At 34.9% G+C, this 20,117-nt stretch overlaps 1 pseudogene; it reads left to right on the plus strand.

The window, feature by feature from the left end:
- The first annotated feature begins 8,196 nt into the window (after positions 1-8,196).
- Positions 8,197-19,651, plus strand: LOC149579882 (uncharacterized; annotated as a pseudogene).
- Positions 19,652-20,117: the final 466 nt, after the last annotated feature.

The following is a 20,117-nucleotide window of genomic DNA, read 5'->3' on the forward strand; positions in this document are numbered from 1 at the left end:
CACGCTGACTTGTCTCACTCATCAGATCTCTTAGTCTTTAGTACTTTTTCTTTTATAATTGGTTACTTTGGAACTCTAGTAAAAGTCATCTTTATGAGAGTTTCTATGCTTCTTTATTTTTGCTAACACATTGACTTGCCTCACTCTTTAGATTACTTAGCCTTTGATACTTTTTCTTTTATAATTGGTTAGAAGTCATTTTGTTTTTAACCTCATTGGTTATATGCATATAAAAAGGGGCATAAAGGAATAGTTAAGTCTTATTATGTAACAATATATCCTTTGCCTAAGAATGTTATCATCATGAAGTACAAGAATGTACAATTCTTATTTTAGGTCTATGCAACTAGACACAAACATGGGCTTTCAAAAAAGAAAAGTGTAAGCAACAAAAAATGGTTGCAGATGGGGGAATATCTACTCATCTATGGACAACTTTTCTACAAGCTTAAAACCATTTGATTTTTTTTAAAGATTGTAATGAAGGACTATTAGGATTGTCTTTGCAGTAAATCACACGAATGTTAGGGTTATTTTTTATTATATGTGTAAGAAATTGATGCTAATGCAAATATTATCATACTATTTTGGGGAAGATTGATTCATAATTTTTTAATTTAAAGAAAATAGATGATTGCCAAAATAAAATAAAATTGTCCAATAGTATGTTCTTGTGTTAATCCTGTTAAGGCAGTACTAGTGTCTTGTGATTAGCATTGCTGGCTCTCAACTCAAACTCCAATAAACTCTCAAGTCTTATTGTGTTACTTTAGTTTTTTAGAGAAAAGTTCATAGACATAAGACAAGGGGTGCAACATATAAAAGCTTATAAATTGATATAAAAAGCAATTTCTTACAGAATGGAAATGCCTGTTGTGAACCAACACAGGGCTCTGAACACAAGAATGGTCCAACTCTCCAGAAAGCACCACTGACCCTCTAACTAATCCAGCTATCCCACAAAGGTCCAATAAAAGGGCTAACACATTGTTCCCAAGAATTGACTAGAATAGGGACATCACATGTCTAGTATATGAGACCCAAAATATGTTTGTTACAATTTTTAGACAACAATGAATATGGTCTATGATCTCTATGCAACAAACTTAAGTTTTTGTGTGTTCTCTTTGCAACTTTCCCATCCATTGTAATTTTGAATTTTTGATTTGCACGGTTGTATTTTCTGGGAAGATTCTTCCTCCTTACAACTTGATCCTCCTAATAGCACTACTAAAGCTTCTTCAAAGGCGACCTTGGTCTTGCACGATGATTCTAGTGCTTTGTTAAGTTTCAATCCTTTTGCTACCAATGTGTCATATGGGTCCCAAAGTAATGATTCACCCAAGCTGAATTGGAGAAATGTTGTGGTTGCATCCCTTAATAAGGAGATGGAATCCCTTATAGTGAATTTCTTACAAATTAGTAAAGGTATTGAAATTTCTCTCTAACTCTGTCTTGGATATGATAGTGTTAGAGATGCTTTTAGCTTTGGTGGCAAGATTTTTTTTGCTTTCATCCCTCTATTGACATGGTCAAGAAGTGGGCAATGTTCCAGTGAAAGCTAAAAGGAAACAGTTGTATCTCTACTATGCCAAAAGGTCTCTTCCTGTTTAAATTCACTACCCAAGAAGACCTAATCTTCGTGTTGTTTGGGTCTTAGGCCTGTGGTAAACACTTTCTCACTCTAGCAAAATACAAATTGAGCTTAACTGGAAGACTCCTATGTGGGTTTGTATGCTAGGTCTCCCTCTCGAATTTTGGGATCAATAAATCTTTAGATGGATTGGTAAATTCTTTTAGACTTTATGTTTCAATGACCATGGTCACACTCAATAAGTCTAGACAAGGTTATGCTAGATTTTGTGTGAATGTGACTATCAACTAGACTCTTTTCAATTTTGTGGTGTTGAAATTGAAGCTTTGGAATTGGATGCAAGCTTTAGTAATGCTTTCTTTTTTGCTAATGATGTAACATAAAAGGTCACACGATGGCAAAATGTAAGCCCCACTGCCTCACTTCTTGAAGCCCAAGTTGAAGAAGAGAAATCTTCCCCAAATCCTTTTTAGGCTGCTAACTTGGTGGATCCTCCCATTGATGTGGCTACATGTGCCTTTGAAGTTGTAAATCAAGATAACTCCCATATGAGCAAGGTATAACCCACTTCTATGGTGGGTCTAAGTTCCTCAAAGGTTGCAAATCCAGTGAACCTCAATATGGGTGAACTAGTGGATTATCCCTTCACGAAGGGAAAATTGAATATAGTAAACTCCCATTGGGATTAAATACTATCCAGGGAGGTGACCCCTCATGCCAATGACTCCTTGTTGGTGACATGTATGAGACTCAATTTCCCCATTCTTCAGTGGAAGTGATTGACAACAAAGATGCTCCCATAACCCCCATGGCTGAGACCTCAATAATTGAGGACATCTCAATTGATAAGGTTTTAAACACCTCTACTACTATTGGGATCCTTTTTTCTATGGGTGTTAATGTGATTCAACATCTCACTTCTCAAAGTGAGATGGTGGTGGAAAAGGTTACCAAGTCAATTATTTTATTTGTTGACAAAAAATCTCCTAGTGTTGGTTTGTCCATTGATGTGGAGGAGTGTCAAACTCAGAAGAAGAATACTCAAAGCAAGAGGATTTATGTGAAATTGTTAAAGCTAACATACCCTTAAAAAGAGCAAGGAGGCATAAAGTAATAGCAAGGGAGCTTACTTGTGCTAGGTAATTAACCTTATACCTCAATTAGAAGAATAAGAAATGACATTCCTTTCTTGGAACATTAGGGGACTAAATAGTCCCCAAAAACAAATATGCCATCAAGCAATATACCCTAGATCCCAAGGTTGATATCTTATTGCTTTGGGAGGTTAAAATGCTTTATTGTACACCTTCTTTGAAATGGTGGGGTAAATTTGGCCCAAGGCTTCCTTTTTTAATTAGATTGATGGGGGCTTTTGGGGGATTGCTACTTGGTGGAGCCATAACTAAGGTGGAAGGGGAGGCTCATATTTTATCTAAAAATAGTTTAGCTGCTACTTTGAAAATGTAGAATGTGTATTGACACCTTGTCAATAAGATTGCTTTGAGAGGATATTACAAATAACATTATGGAGGATCAAGAGGTGAAGTGCATGCTCGTTGAGGACTTCAACATGCTTTTGTACCCTTCTAAGAAGCTGATAGGTTTGGTGCATTACACTAATAACATGGAACAACTTTATGAGTTTGTTAACACAATTTGTCTATTTGATTTGGAGCTCCAAGTTAATCCCTTTACCTGGTCTAATAATAGAAAAGGAGAGCATATTATCTAGGTTACATGTAGATTTATCTTGTAATCTTCCTAGGATTTGGGGTTCACTCTTGGCCCTTCCTAGAACCACCTCTAATAATAACCCAATTTTAAGGTGGACTAATAAACCAAGATATTGTTCCCCTCTTTTTAGGTATAAGATAACGTGGGCTTCCCAACCTGGTTTTAGGGATTGTATTAAAAAACAGTGGTCTACACGTATTATAGGTTTTGCTATGTTTCATGTGGAAAAGAAGTCGGAACTCATTAGGAGGGAAGTTAAGGGTTGGAATAATTCCAATTTGGGGGATACCTTTAGGAACGATAATGAATTAAGTGATGAATTGGACCCTCTTCAACAACAAATGGCGTTTGGGGACCCTTGAGATGCCTTACATCTTGAGGTTGAAGTGTGTAGAGCTAAATGGAAAACCTTATTGTCTTCATGAAGATCTACTGGAGACATAGATCACACATCTAATGGCTTAAAGAGAGAGACTATAAATCCTTCCATATGTGTGCTAGTAAGCTCAAAAAAAAAGAAATACCATTAGGTGTTTAATGGATGAAAATAGAAGGGAAGTCTCTGACCAAGCCCACTTACGTAAAATCGCCTTTTCATTTTTGAATAATTTTACTTTTGAAGCAATGATAACCATGATGAAGAGTTGCAAGACCTACTCTTAGGCCACCTTAGTCTATCTCTATCGAAGACAATGATCTTTTTTCTTAGGTTTTTGAGAAAGAAGTCAAAATTGTTGCTTTTGTTACAGGGGCCTACAAATACCTACGACCTAACATTATCAACTTTGATGTTACTAGGGGCTACTGAGACTTCTTGAGGAATGGAAAACTCACGAGTAAACGGATTGACACTTACATTGTCCTCGTCCCCAAAACTTAGGATCCTAAGTCTATGAATGACTTCAAACCGATTAGTCTTTGCAATACTATTATAAGATTTTCACTAAGACTTTGGTGAATAGACTTAAATCCCTTCATGACAAGTTTATCGGTCCCAACCAAAAGGGTTTGTTTTGGGTAGACAAATATTTGATGCTGCAAGTATTACTCACTCCATGGATAAGTGCAAGGAAGTAGGTATGGCCTTAAGATTGATATCTCTAAAGCTTTTGATAAAGTCAATTGGAAATTTCTATATAAAGTTTTGATTAGACTTGGTTTCAACCAAAAAATTGTTAATATTGTTATTGAATGTGTTGACACTATTAGATTCTTTGTTTTAGTTAATGGGATGCCTTGGGGAATGTTTAAGGTTGGTAAGGGGCCACAACAAATGAGATCCTTTTTCCTCTTACCTTTTTATTATGGTTGCTATGGTCTTTGATCATAGTTTAATGCACCTACCTTCTATTGGATAAATCAAAAGTGTTAAGCCCATCACCATCTTCCCCTCTTAGTCTTAACAATAGTTTATTGATGCCACATTCTTCTTTGACAAATCCTCTATTGTTGAAGGGAAGACAATTATGGATAAATATGCTTCAGCTTTAGGATAGTGTATCAATTATTAAAAAAAAAAAGTTTTTCTTCTTTAACACTAAACATGATCTTCATATTAACATTACATAAATCTTGGGTTGTTAGGTGACCAATCTCCCTATGACTTACTTCAAGCTACCTCTTACTCTTAAGAACGTTACTATAGATTTCTAGAACTCGATTTTGGATTGTACCCAGAAGAATCTAATTGGTTGGAAGGGGAAGATTCTAAATAGTGGTGGTAAACTTCAACTCAAGGAATTCTTGTGTATTTTATCTCTTTTAAAATTCTCTAGATCAATGTTTGAAAAATATGAGAGAATTCAACACGCCTTCTTAAGGACAAGGATGCAAGAGAAAAAATGACCTTAGTAAATTGGGAATTCTATGTCCGCCTAAATGGTTGTGGGGCTTGAAATACGCAAACTAGTATGTTTAAACAAAGCTTTAATGACACAAAATGCTTGGAAGTTGGTGAACAAAGTTGTTGATTGGTGTAGGATCATGGAGGTGAAGTACCTTAACAAATAAAGCTTTGATAAAGCTCTGTTCGCTAGAAATCTTCCCCTAGGTTCTAGCAATATCCTCAAATATAGGAATCTCCTCAAAACATGTTTGAAGTGACAATTGGGAAATAAGAGAGACATTAGGTTTTCAGAGGATACCTAGATTGACAAGCCTTGGAGGAAGGGGACTTCAACCTTTTGAAGAAAAACCTTAAGCATAGGGTGGGAGATTATATTTCTAACTACATTGATCAAGGAGGTAAATGGGAAAAACCTTTGCCACCTCTTAGTTGATAGTCTTGAGCTATTTAATAGGGTGAAAGACTTAATGATGACTTCACAAAGATTTAGAATTCCCATGTTTAATAGATCCGACAAAGCGATCTTGACACTTACGCAATTGAGTGAATTTGTTGTTAAATCTTCCTACAATATGCTCATTAAAGACCAAGGTGACCCTAATTGTTGGAGGAATGTCTAGAATCTACAACTCATTCCTAAGATCTTCTTCTTTTGGTAGGGGGTGATGCATGGAAAATTTTTGACCTAGGATAATCTTGTTAAGAGAGGTTTCTTCTTAGCCAATATATGCATCATTCACAAGAAGGAGAAAAGTATCGACCACCTTTTTATTCATAGCAAGTATTCTTATCATATATGGGAAAAATTCATGCATAGGTTTATGTTGCACTTGGTATTTGGAAGTGATATTCAACAATTCGAGTTGGCTTGACAACCTCTTTTGCAACACCCTCCCCCTCAACAAATTTGGTGCAAAATTCACCTCATGTTTGATAGTGTCTCTAAAAAGAATACAACAACAATTTTTTAGAGATGTTGAGTTGCCCCCCCCATATGATCTTCCATTCTTGTATTAAGCTGTTGATGGAGAACTTGTCGGTCACTCATTGGAAACTCATTTGCTACCCTTTGCCCTTCTGTTGTTGATCAAAATATTGTCAATTCATGGAACCTCTCAAAGGACTTTGCTAAGTTTAGCAAGTCTAAAGTAGTGGAAAGTCAAGAAACACTATGGATCCCTACAAAATTGTACTAGAAAAAATTGAATTTTGATGGTGTTGCCAATTATGGTGTTGATACTAGTTGTTGGGTCATAAGGGACCATACAATTGTGTTGATAACTACTTTTGTGGGTCCTTTAAGAGGCCACTTGGTGAACAAGTTGAGGGTAAGGCTCTTCTCTAGGGCCTCAAAATTGTTGTCAATATAGGGATCAAATAGTTAGAGGTCAAAGGTGACTCAAAGATTATTATTGAGACCACTAAGGGTTTAGCTTTGGCTATTTGGACAATGGTGAATATTATAAAGGATATCGGTGTGCTTATGGCTAGTATGGGTGGTTTCTCTATGAAACATAACTATAAGGAGGACAACTCTATGGATGACTCTATGGATGCTGCTGGTTTGCAATTAAAGAGATTTTTTTGTTGGAGAGCTACCAATTGGCTTCTTGAGATTACTGAAAGCCTACTAAGTCAGAAGGAGTATAATATAAATAATAATAATTAGAGCTGATTTGGTACCCTTTCGTAGACTTTTTCCTAGTGCTCTTTTTGACATACAGGTGAATTCAAATCATATCCTAGATTTAAATTTTAATGTTGTGCTAATTATGGATTGAAAGTTGGAGACCTTTCTTCCTAGTGGTCCATACTTGGAGCTAGGTCATCATTTACACAAAATCTATATTCATAAATGACCTTATCATAGTTTAATATTAATTCATCTTAAACTTTGGAAATTTCTATGCTTATATTACAGATGATCTCTATAGTTTTGGAGACATGTGAATTGTCATTTCTAACTCCCTTTGGTTAAGAACTTGTGATATCACACATGTCTATGTGTACTCAGTGAAAGGAAATGAGAAATGCCATTTATGGTAATGATGAAGTGACTCATCATTACCTTTTATTTTGCAATTGGCATGATTTTATTCATGATATTTGTATTTTGAGCTTTGCCTTGCTCTGGGTTAATTACTTGTTAATTCATTGTTTGAGCTATTTTTTTCTCCTGTTTTGGGTTATGCATTTGAAAGCTAGAAGGGAGGTGAGTGATAGGTTATCATCTAAGCCTATAAGATAGAAACCACTTTCAATAATGACAATGCTATTATGTTTATTTGCAAAGAGGATGGAATTAGTCCATTCATAGAGAATACAACAAGTCATGATGATAATTTAGCTCACATTTTATGTCGTTTGAGAATGAGAGGAGGGTGACTACCAACATAAAATTGTTTTAAGTTAATGAAACTATCTCCAAAACCAAATGTTTATCCATGGAGGGTAGGAAATGGAAGAAAACTAGAAAAATGCCAGATGTTGCCAATTTGAACTAGCTGTTTTGACCCATCAAGCAATGGGTTGAATTATAGGGTGATTTTAATCTAGAGGAGTTGCCAGATGTATGGTTGTAGGTGTGTACTATTGTCATTAAGTATTTTACTTTGGAAGGTCATTTTGGTTTTCATTAATTTTATCATTTTCCCTTCCTAAACCACCTCCGCAACTATGACTACATTTGCATTCCCTTTTACTTGATTTATTCCATGGAGAATATTGTGAAGGAGATTATTGATGCTAATTTTTTTTTGGTAAGAATCATGTTATACTCTACCAAGGGTTTACTTACCGTCTTTATAAGTTACACCTTGCACTTTTCCCTCCTCTTAATGTTGATGCCCATCTTGTCCTAACTGCTCTTTCACGTTCTTTGTAGACCTAGTCTCCCCTTGAAGCTATGATTCTCACTCCTACAGGCATTGGAAGAAGATGATGTGTCAAAAATCCATTTTAATAAGATAACACTCCTTGGTGCTCCAATAAAATTTCTCATTCTAAATGTAGAATGTGAAATATGAGTCTTGACGAGTACATTAAGGAGTTTGAAAGTGAATATGAAAGAAATTATGAGAATGATGGCTTGTCCTCCCACGTGTTTGAGAGTTTAAAAAAGGACATGTCCCCAAGCCTTTCAGATAATTTTATGCCTCCTATTTCTCTACCCACACCTCATGCTTCCCATGATAATGCCATTACGGAAGAGGTTTTTGTTAAGTTCACCCTTAGACAACTAGTGCCCCTGGTGGTGAAATTGGTCATATTAAAGAACATTGTAAGTGTTGATGGTGGCCTTCAGAGCCTTAAGGCTAAAGTTGGGTTTGGAAAAATGAATGTGAGACATTTTTTGTTTCACACTTAAGTTGATGCATATCTTTCTAATGAACTTGTGCTTACTATTGGAGAATATGAAGGGTGGAGAGATGGTGGAGGAGAATGACTACACATATTTTTAAAAGTTCCTTATGGATGAGTGGGCCATGGTGTTTTTTTAAAGAAGCCATATGAGAATAAATCCTAATTCAGGGTTCTAGGGACTTAGTTTGCTTACTTTTTTTTTTATAGTACCTTTACTTTGAAAACCTTATGGCAGTCTTGTCTTGCATGACATATACTTACTATGGATATGGTTTGGAACTCTTAGGTTTTAGACTTCTTTTATTTCGATGGTTTTTGGTTGTATGGTTATGCTAGTTGGTCTATTTACAAATGTTTAATTTTCAATAGATGCAAGTATAGGTTATTCATGATTCTCTTTGATTACTGTTAATGTGTTGTTAATGGCAATCTATTGTCAATCCTCTAGGAGGGTATTTTTCTAGATGTACTATGGTACAACATCCTATTTTTGCTACCACTTATACCCAAAACAATGAATATAGTTTTATGATTCTCAATTTGTAAGAATTTTGTGATAGATATGGTTAATGATACATGAGATCTTATATATGCTTTTGGTCTAGTAATTCTATTTTTAAATAACTAAGAATACAATTTTATGATTTTCTATTGGGTAAGTCTCACCACTTAGTTCATAGGTGATAGATTTGGTTAATTATACATGAGATCTAATATATGTTTAAATTCCCATTTCTAATTGTAGCCCATTTTACATAATTATAAATATTATTTTATGATTTTTAACTTAGTAAGAATATTGTGATAGATGTGGTTAATGATACATGAGACCCAATACATGTAATAAATCCTATAACTAATAGTGACCTATTTAAAGTATCTAGGAATATGACTTTATGATTAAAATCAATAAAAATGTTGTGATAGATGTGACCAATGTTATCAACTTCAAAAATTCAATTTGACCTTGATGATATGTATGTGATTTATAATTTATATAGTTTAGAAAGGGATGCTAAAAGTCTATCAATGAATATGTGCCCTTCCAATTAGAAAATGACGTAGACTTAGTAAGCAATTTATTTATGCAAAATCTTTTAAAAATCCTTAAAAATTTAGAGTTTATAAAACTTATAATATTGGGTACATATAATAAGATTTTTTAACAACTCAATTGTAATAAGTTTAAGTTCAGTTAGGAAGGAACAAAACCTTTCTATATAAAGATCCTTTAGTTTATGTTCTATGATACTTTGACATCTAGAATCTTCCAACTTAGACTTTTTCTTCTCCATTAAAATCAAGGATAGGAAGATGTATGGTAAGAATTATCATTGGTTTTTGGCTATGGTATTTGTAGATAATATGAGAATATTAAGCATATTTTATCTTTGATAAAAAAAATGTTGTTGTGTGGATTTTCAAATACAAAAATAATATTGGTAAGGAATTTGAACTAACATTCTAATATCCTTTCAACATAGGAATTTTTGTTTAGTTTAGTTTAGGAAGAGGTTGATTATGTCTATCGGTGAAACCCGAAAGGACCATGAAAATGAAGTTCACTTATCTAAGCTAGTTTCACTGATTAGCTAAAATAGACCATCCATGAGAGTAGAAGATACTCTCACTAAATTTGCAAGAATGTTTCATAAAGAAAATAGAGGTGGCATAATAAAATAAGGCTTGGGACATATATAGGAAGATTCAGAGGTGGTCTACATTCTAAGGATGACAATAGAAGTTAGAAATAAGCCTTCTGTCATGTCCCCTCTTTAGTTTGACTAGCAGAGTTATGTGAGTTATCCTATCATGGGTGTCTTGTAGGCTAGCAGTTGTGGATAGAGACTTATACAAGATATTTAGTGACCGAGCTTGACTTTATAGGTAGTTGGGTGTAGTTCCTTGATTTTAGGGGGTATCCCTACATTTTATAAGGATGTGGCAGTTTCCATATGTGAGGTTCCATAGGACCATTCCATGGTTTCCATTTTAGGATGATAGGGTGTGTTCCATAGTTTCTAGGAGCATCCCTAGATTATAGGGCAGGGACTACCAGTTGACCCATCTCATCTGGTGTTAGTCACAGATAGGTGACATGGTCAATTTCACATTTATTCTGTTAGTTTGGGCTTTCAGAGGAAAAATGGGGAATGCTTTAATATATTTAAATATTTCCTAAGTTATCATTTAAATAATTTATAATAAGGCTAATTATATAGCCATTTCAAAGTAATAAGGAGAATATGGCTTCATTTGATCAGATGTGCCCTTGTGTTATAGCTCATTGGAAAGGTCTTGAATTATTATAAACTATTTTCATTATCCAGAGACTTTTTGGCACTATGAGTTATGACATTTTAATAAAGTAATATTTTCCCTATAGCCTAGATGCCTTTATTTGGGAAAATATTATTTTATTATAAAGTGCAAAGTGTAATTCTCATTTAGGGTTCAATTTTCATTTGGGAGGAGTTATAAGGAGGTGAAGACCTTATTTTTCATTATCTTTTGACATTTTGAAACTTATGAATTGTGAAATTGCTCTAGAAGGGAAATTTTGTGGCTTGGGATGAAACCCTCAAGTTAGGACTGTTGGGATGCAAACCTTAGCAAGTCTTGGTGATTGGAGTTGTACTTCACTACATTCAGAATAATGGAGGAGATGGTCAATTTATCTTGGTATTATCATTTGAGTGGAGTAGGACACTTGTAGCTAGGTGGCTAGCTTTTGACAACAAGCATTTCATTGTAGCAGCTCATGTGGGGGTTGGAGAAGGTCTTTTCTTCATCATTAGACGTTATAGCTTCCCTTTAGAATTGGATTGTTCATTGCAACAATTTCTTTAGGGTTGAACCATTTCAAAGAATCTCGTTGTAGCTAGTGTTATCCCTATTCAAGACAATATTGCATATTAGTAATGATCTCTTTAAAGTTAATATATCAAGTTGCTAGTTGGTTCAAGTATGTACGATTTTAAACAATTCAGTAAATATTAAATTTGCAGCATATGTTTACATTTATTAAGTGCTATTTATTTCCTATTTTTATGCAATTATTTTATTTCCAAAGTTCCCAAAAAACTGAAAAAAAGGAAAATAAATAAGAAATAAGAAGTCAGCTAAGATCATGTAATGGTAACAAACGCTAGTCATAAATTCAATTTTTGAAACAAATGGTAATTTCTAGGGTCACCAGAATTGGGAATCTTTTAGTGGTATTAGAGCTTTGATCTTGCCAGCCTGTGAATTTTATTGATACTTCTATGCATCTGGGTAGAGCTGAGATAATTTTTTTTGACACATGCAAGAGAGCTCAACTCAAGCAAGGGTTTGGAATCGAAGAAGAAACTATTATGCATATGAATAGATAGGTTCTAGATAAAACCAAATGGAGGTGGAAGAGAGGGAGATGATGCAAACTCTCATGATTACATAACCTAGAATAGGTCAGACCTTGGAAAGGTTGCAGGGTACCTTGGAACAGATGGAGTTGGATAGACAGGGAGATAGACATGAAAGACATGAGCAAAACATATTAGTTTCAGTCATAGGAAGTCAACACAGTCATAGATCCCACACATCAATTAGGAGCTCCCTTCATTCCAATAGACATGAATGCCCTCATACACTAGTTAGGAATAGACCCCTACTTCTACGAGTTTTACTAGGTGAGAAATCGACAGAGGTAGAGCCACTTGAGGCGGGATTCCAGGATATAGTTATGGTAGCCACAGATAAGTGGAGAGCCCTACCTTCGAAGTAGGGATGTTTTTTCTCTTCCCCTATATTATGCACAATGGAGAGATGCTGTCAGGTTTAGAGGAGACAAGGGCCATAGGCCACATCAGAACGATGACCTTAGTAGAGCTATTGGGAAGATCACATTGGCTACATATGGTGGTACTAGTGGTATGAGTGTATGAGCTTGGGTACAAAAGTTGGATATATATCATTCTTTGAGGCCCATGCTTAAGTGTGATGCTAATCAGTTTGTGGTCTTGCAATAGATGGGGTTGCCTATGACTGGTGGCACCATGGATTGGTTACCTAGGATCATCCAGAGTTCACTAAGTGTCGCATTACCCAGTTTGACCATAAGGACACAAAAATTTACTATAGAGAGTTGGCGCATCTTAGATAGACTGAACATATAGAGGCGTATGTTAATGAGTTCTAGCATATTGTAGTTATGCTACCTAATATAGCTCAGAGGTAGAGTATGATGTTATTTATTGAAGGAATGTAAGATAGGCTTAATGGATTGGTACATGCTTTCAAGTTGACCACTCTCAAAGATGCCATTGATGTGCCATGGAGACTAGTTACCACCCCTACTTCTTATCAAACAAATAAGAAGCCATTCAGAGACTCACGACCTCCACATAAGGCTAATATCTCATAGAATAGAGGTGGACCATTAGCTATACCTCCTAGGATTGAATAGGATACGAGGAATGATTTGAGAAGGAGGGAGCTATGCTTCTCTTGTAAGGAGCCATGGGATCTCAAACACTATTGCCTTGGTAAAGGAAAAGTTCATTTGATTAAGGTGACATCGAAGATGGGAGATGAGGAGATTACTGACATTGATACTGAGGATAGTCTAGAGGAGATTGAGTAGGAGCATCCACAATTGGAGTTAGATATATCTGAGCCCTTGGCATTAATTAAGGTGACTATGGATACTCTATCTAGTTATCCTAGATTTCATGCATTTCTTTTGAAAGGAACACTTCAGGGCCAACAGGTTATGAGCTTGGTAGACACAATAAACACACACAATTTTATTGATCAGAAATTAGTGGATAGGCGTGGCTTGTAATATGAAGTGTTTTCTAGTTTTAGGGTGAAGGTTACAGATGGATTGTACAGGGAGGATTTCTCAGCTTAGCATTCAGATGGGGGATTATACCTTGACAGATGATTTCTATGTACTCCCACTAGAGGATTATGACATGGTTTTGGGAATGCAAAGGTTACAAGGTATTGGATGGTACATTATTCACCACTACCAAATGTAGTTAGAGTTCCTCTCCGGAGGGAAGAACACTATCTTGAGCGCAACATCAGATTGTGGACCTAATGAGGTGTCTTCTTGTAGGATGGAGACTATCATTAGACATGATGACGTGATTTGGGCTACACATTGTTATGTGAAGTCCAATATACCTACACCTTAGGATGGTAGGGAATTTCATGCTGATATGCAGTCAGTGATGGATCAACATAGTTGGGTGTTTGGTGATATACCCCTTGGTGTACCTCTTGATAGAGGATTTGAGCATGTGATAGATAGGGAGGATGGAGCTAAGCCAGTAATCATGAATATATATCATCATCCTAGAGCATACGAGGATGAGATTAAGAAGATCATTCATGAGTTGTTCGACATGGGGTTCATTCATCTTAGCTCTAGTCCTTTTGCTTCTTCTATGGTACTAGTTAAGAAGAAGAATGTGACTATAGATGTGTATAGATTATAGGGGCCTTGAACAAGAAGACGATAAGAAATAGATATCCCATTCCATGCATTGATGAGTTGTTGGATGAGCATCATGGAGCTATCTACTTCTTTGAGATTGTTCTTTATTTAGGCTATCATTAGATATGTGTGCGAGATGAGGATGAACATATGACTACATTTTGTTGTCACTATGGTAATTATGAGTTCTTGGTGATGCCTTTTGGTCTCACAAATGCACTTTCCACTTTTAGTCCTGTATGAACCATATCTTCAAAAAGTAGTTGAGGAAATTGGTTCTAGTGTTTTTTGATGATATCTTGATTTATAGGTTTACGTGGGAGGATCATCTCAGACACCTAGAGGAGGTACTTAGCATCATGGAGAGTCAATCTCTATTTTCTAAGCTATCCAAATTTGAGTCTGTACTCAATGATATTTTATATTTGGGCCATGTGATTAGTACTGATGGAGTGAAGGTGAATGAGGAGAAAATCTAGGCAATTCAAGATTGGCCCTATCCCAAGAACATTACTGAGTTACATGGATTCCTTGGTTTATGTGCATATTATCAGAGGTTCATGAGGGGATTATCTTAGCTAGCAACACCCTTGACAGATCTCATGAAGAAGGGATCCTTCAAATGGACAAAGAAGGCACAAGGAGTCTTTGAACGCCTCTAGGAGGTTATGAGCACATGTCTAGTTTTAGAACTCCCTGATTTATCACAACCTTTTGTACTTGAGTGTGGTGCTTCAAGTGAGGGTATAGGGGTTGTTTTGATGTAGAAAAAACATCCCATTTCCTACTAGAGTAGGAAGATCCGTGATAATGAGAGGTTGTATTCTACTTATGATAAGGAAATGTTGGCTATTATGCATGCATTAGACAAATTTAAACAAATATCTTCTTGGAAAAAAATTCATGGTAAGAATTGACCACAATAGTATGAAATATTTCTTTGATAAAAAAGAGCTCAATGATCGTCAACAAAAGTGGGTACGAAAGATTCAAGCCTATGATATTGACATAGAATTTATTAAGGGGAAGCATAATACTATCACTGATGCATTTTCTAGGAAACCTTCACTTGCTTCCCTATGTTCATTGAGTGAGATTTTAGCAGATTGGAAGGCTCAACTTTAGTTGAGTATTCCAAAAATTAGTATGCTTGTGAGATAATGGATGAATTGGTATAGGATAATAAATATAGGGTGATTGATGATGCCATCTACCACAAAAAAAGAGTTTACCTTGTTCCTGAATCACAATTAAAGGGGCACATTTTGCATGCTCTCCATGATACTCCTACAACAAGGTACCCTGGTTATGGTAAGACATATAAAGCTATATGAGAGATATTCTTTTCGAAGGGTCTCAAGGATGATGTCTTATGCCATGTTCGTGAATGCATGACTTGCCAACAAAACAAGATAGAGCACACTTTTTTGGCTGGTTTGTTGCAACCCTTGCTTATACTAGAACATAAGTGGATGGGAATCTCTATGGCTTCATTATAGGTCTTCCTTGAGTGCAAAGGAAAGATTGTGTTTATGTTGTGGTAGATAGGTTGACTAAATATGTGCACTTCTTTTTTATTGCAGTTGATTTCAAACCATCCTAGGTAGTTGAGCTATTCTTTAGGGAGGTGTTCAGACTCCATGGTCTCCCTAAGACCATAGTGAGTGAAAAGGACAAAATATTTTTGAGTTCTTTTTGGTAGGAACTTTTTAGGCTCACAAGAACATAGTTGATACCCAATACTAGCTACCACCCTCAGATAGATGGGTAGAAAAAGATAATTAATAAGTGGACTAAGAGGTATCTGCATAACTATGTGTTGGGCCAACATAAGGCATGGGTGTGTTGGTTGTATTTGGGTGAGTATTGTTATAATACTATGCACCACATGTCCATTGATATGTCTCCTTTCAGAGCTCTTTATAGCTATGTTGAATTATCTTTTGTTGATCTTGCTTTGAGTGACAATAGAGTCCCTTTTGCATGAGATTGGTTAGGAGAACTAGGTTATCATGAGTTCTCTTAGGGATAACTTACAACATGCACAAAATCAGCAAAATATGTACGCTGATTGACATAGGACTGAGAGGATATTTAAGGTGGATGACATGGTTTTCCTATGCTTACAACCCTACCAAAAGAGAACCCTTAATGGGTGACAAGATGAGAAGCTCAAACCTCATTTTTATAGACCTTACAAAGTTCTCAAGCGAGTTTTCTTAGGCGAGTTAGAGAGGTTTCTTATGAGGTTGAGTTACCACCTGATAGTAGGATTCACTAGTACAAAAATAGCAATATGTGACAAAAAAAACCACTAAAATTTGTATATATGTGACTAAAGTTAGTCACATGACTAATAGTAGTTAATATCCAGTCTTTTATAACACTACTAAATTTACTACTAATAAATTTTAGTCTTTTATTTGATCACTAATTTTGATCATTGATTCAATGATCTATTTAATAGTATATATAGCTTTATACTTAGTAATTGATTTAGTAGTATATTTAATCATGTGGCTAGTCACATATTTAGTAGTATATTTAATCACATATTTAGTTGTTTATTTGATAGTTAATTTAGCCAAATATTTAGTAGCATATTTAATCGTATACTTGGTCACATATTTAATATATTTAGTCACATGTTTAGTGGTATATTTAGTAGCATATCTAGTAGTATATTTGACCAAATATTTAATAGTGTACTTGGTCATAATAGGGCATGATGGAATCAAACCACCATCCATCTACTTGAAGGTGCTCTTCCATTGAGCTAGCACCCTTTAAAGAATGATCATATAATGTGTAACATTCTACATTATCTTGGTTCTGATTTTTTGAGTTAATCCCAATCATGAAGTAGCAAGTTGAATGACATTTTATTATCAAAAAATTGATAGTTGTGGAGATCTAATCAGTACATATTATCCACCTAAATTTCTTGTTTGGTAGAATCAACTATCTCATTTTTGTTCTTATGCCAAAAAATTCATTAAAATAAGTATGATGGAATCACATAAATTTTAGTTACATTTTTCAGTTTCCTAAATAGTATCAACAAAACAACCAAAGAAACATTCCCACTTCAAAAGAAGATTTTTTTTTAGCATTTTATTAACCACAAATAAGGTCAAGATCTATTTTTCAAGCATAATTTTATTCCTGTTAAGGAAAATTTGAAGTGATAAAAATAGAGTCTAAGAGAACTTGAAGGTACCTCTCTTAATAACATGAAACCCCCTCAAAAAGATATCCTCTACATGCCTTTTTAACACAGTCACTATGTAAACCATAAACTTTTCTTTCAACAAATGCTTGCTCACAATAAAAAAAGATCAAAATTAGATAGGATCATGGCCAATAAATCAATACACTATGTCTCATATTCAACTAAATAAGTTCCTTTATTAAAAAAAGTAAAATTCGGTACACTAAGAAGTTTGAGCTCTATATATATGATATTATGAAATCAATACATATTATGCAAAGATCCTACATTTAGTACAAGATGAGCACCATACTTTTGATGATTACATGGTGCACATTAATTAAGTTCTCAGCTAGTAGAGTTAGCTTCTTTATGCTATATGGTACCATGAAATGAATTAATTGTCTTGTTAACACACTTGGGAAAGAAGAAATTCCTTTAAATTACCAAAAATATTAGAATCCAAGATTACTTAAGAATGTTGCAAACTATTTCTAGATTCAATTATGTAGGCATTTTTGTATTAAAAGTTTTTAATCACACTGTGATTCATAATCATAACTAGTGCTAGAGAGCTAAAGGATAAAATATCATTCATCTTGATGATGGATCACGATGTGTGATCTAAAATGTTGACGCAAAAATACCTACAAAATTAAATCCAAAATAGCTTGCAATAATCTCAAGGATTATGGACATCTATCGACTCCTGTAGATAAGAATACCTAAGTTAGGAATAAAAAATAAATGTATTTTTGTCTCAAATTGCAATGGTTGTAGATATGTAGAAATGATATATATTCAAATAGATAATTTTGTAGAGGCATATGAGGGATATTAAATAAAAACTACATATGGATAGTTGTGTACTAATTGTATTGATGTCTAATTGAAGACAACTACCCACGGAAGAACCCAAAGAAATATTTTGCACCAAGAAATGTTATGTGGTTCTAAACAACCAATTTTTCATAGCCACTTTGGTGGATATCTCCTGATGTTACAAAATGTTTCCTCACATTCTAGTAATTTCCTAAATCATGGTAACTATGTTTGATATATTGTGATGTTGAACATTGAACCATTAGCAATTTGAATGAGTGACAAGTCTTTACAAAAAAATATAAGAAATCTATAGAAAAACCCTTGCACAATTCCATAGGAATCTTTATTCATGTGATGCAAATTCTAAATTTGTGAATAGAATAAGATTTGGTCAGTCATTGATTAATAGTCAAGGAAACTCACTTCAGGGTTTGCCTATTGGTTTAGAATTAAAGCAATATGCTCATATGCAGTAGCATATTCTTTCCTTTGGAAACACGGGGTCAACCATGAATGGTTCATCCTCAAGATTTTCTATGATACAAAAACAACTCAATACAACTATGGGATTTGGTGCTGCAGACCAAGTGAATGGGATAAACAATTTAGCATTGAATTCTCAAAACAATGTTGTGGTGATGCAGTTGATACAACAGCAAAAATGAAAAAAACAATAATTGTAAACCCCATTGGCACAAAAGAAACCTAGGGGACAACTTCAAGGTGCTCAGCTTGTGAGTGGACAAAATCTAGATATGTTGCTGCCCAATCTTGTTGGATCCCAAGTTGCTCCAAATGAAAATAGAGGGATGTCAAATACTATACCGTCTCTGGTAAATAATAGTAGTATCCTTGGCAATAACATTGCTTTGGGTTTAGGGAAATAAAAGCATATGATGAACATGGAATATGGCTTGGATGTGTGTGACTCTAGTGCATCAGATGTAATTGGAAGAATGCACACTGCAGAGTAAGAGAGCAAGAACATTCCTATGCTTAAAAAAAAAGATTATTCGATCTCCAATGCTATAATTGCTACTTCTTTGACATCTATTGCTACTAAAAGTGGATTGAAAATTTTAGGAATTAAGAGGCTTGGTGGCATGAATTCCATAGTTAGTACATCATTAACTGGTTCTGCAATTAATTTTGGTTCATCAAATGAACTTGGACATAATTCTGGTCAAAGTGAGAGGAAAGGTTGGAAAATACAAAATTTATCTATTAACCCAGACTTGAGTCAAATGGTTAATGTTGTCTTGGGTCCACATCAAGACCAAGATCCTCCTCATGGAATCTAGGATTTGACTACTATCGTGCATGATTCATGATAGGTTAGAAGTTTTGGATTTGTTGGGAAAAGTCAGAGTCTTCCAAGAAAATTGGCCTCAAATGTTGGGTATCCTAGGATTTTTCAATCACACAAAAACTCAGAGTGAGCTATTAGAGATTGATACTGGGTTGCGAGTGAAGGATGAAGATGTATTAGAATTTTCTCTAAATTCAAAATATTCAAGCAACATACATTCTGAGTAGTATTATTTGGATGATTACATGAACCTCTTCTTCAAACAGGTGTGGAAATTGATTTAAATATTTTTATTTGTATTATGAAATTTGAAACTAATTCTCAAGTTGCAACATTGATGGAGACACAACCCAAGTACATAATGGACACAACAAGAAAGGGAAAACTTTATTAACTATGAAAATATGCCAATACACTTAGTGCGGAGAAAAAAAACTCCAAAATGTGCCCTATGGGCTTACAATAGTATAAATTTGGAGATAATTTCTTCTCCCAGTACCTTCTCTCAAACTTCACTCTGAACTGCCTCTTACAATGCTAGAAATGTCCTTAAATAGACCCCCAAAGGTTAAGGATTAGGAATACATTCTAGAAAGTGCTAGTTGGCATCCACCGCCAAAATAGAAGGCTCTAGAAGTCGCATTAGAAGTTGGCACAAAATTAGAAGAATCCAGAAACGGTAGCCGAACTTTCGGGAGGCATAACTTTTGAACTGTAGCTTCGATTGACGAACTGTTTACATTTCTGGAA

Source organism: Cupressus sempervirens, chromosome 1 (genome assembly GCF_028749045.1).
Source record: "Cupressus sempervirens isolate cs-2001-9-10 chromosome 1, ASM2874904v1, whole genome shotgun sequence".
NCBI lineage: Eukaryota > Viridiplantae > Streptophyta > Pinopsida > Cupressales > Cupressaceae > Cupressus > Cupressus sempervirens.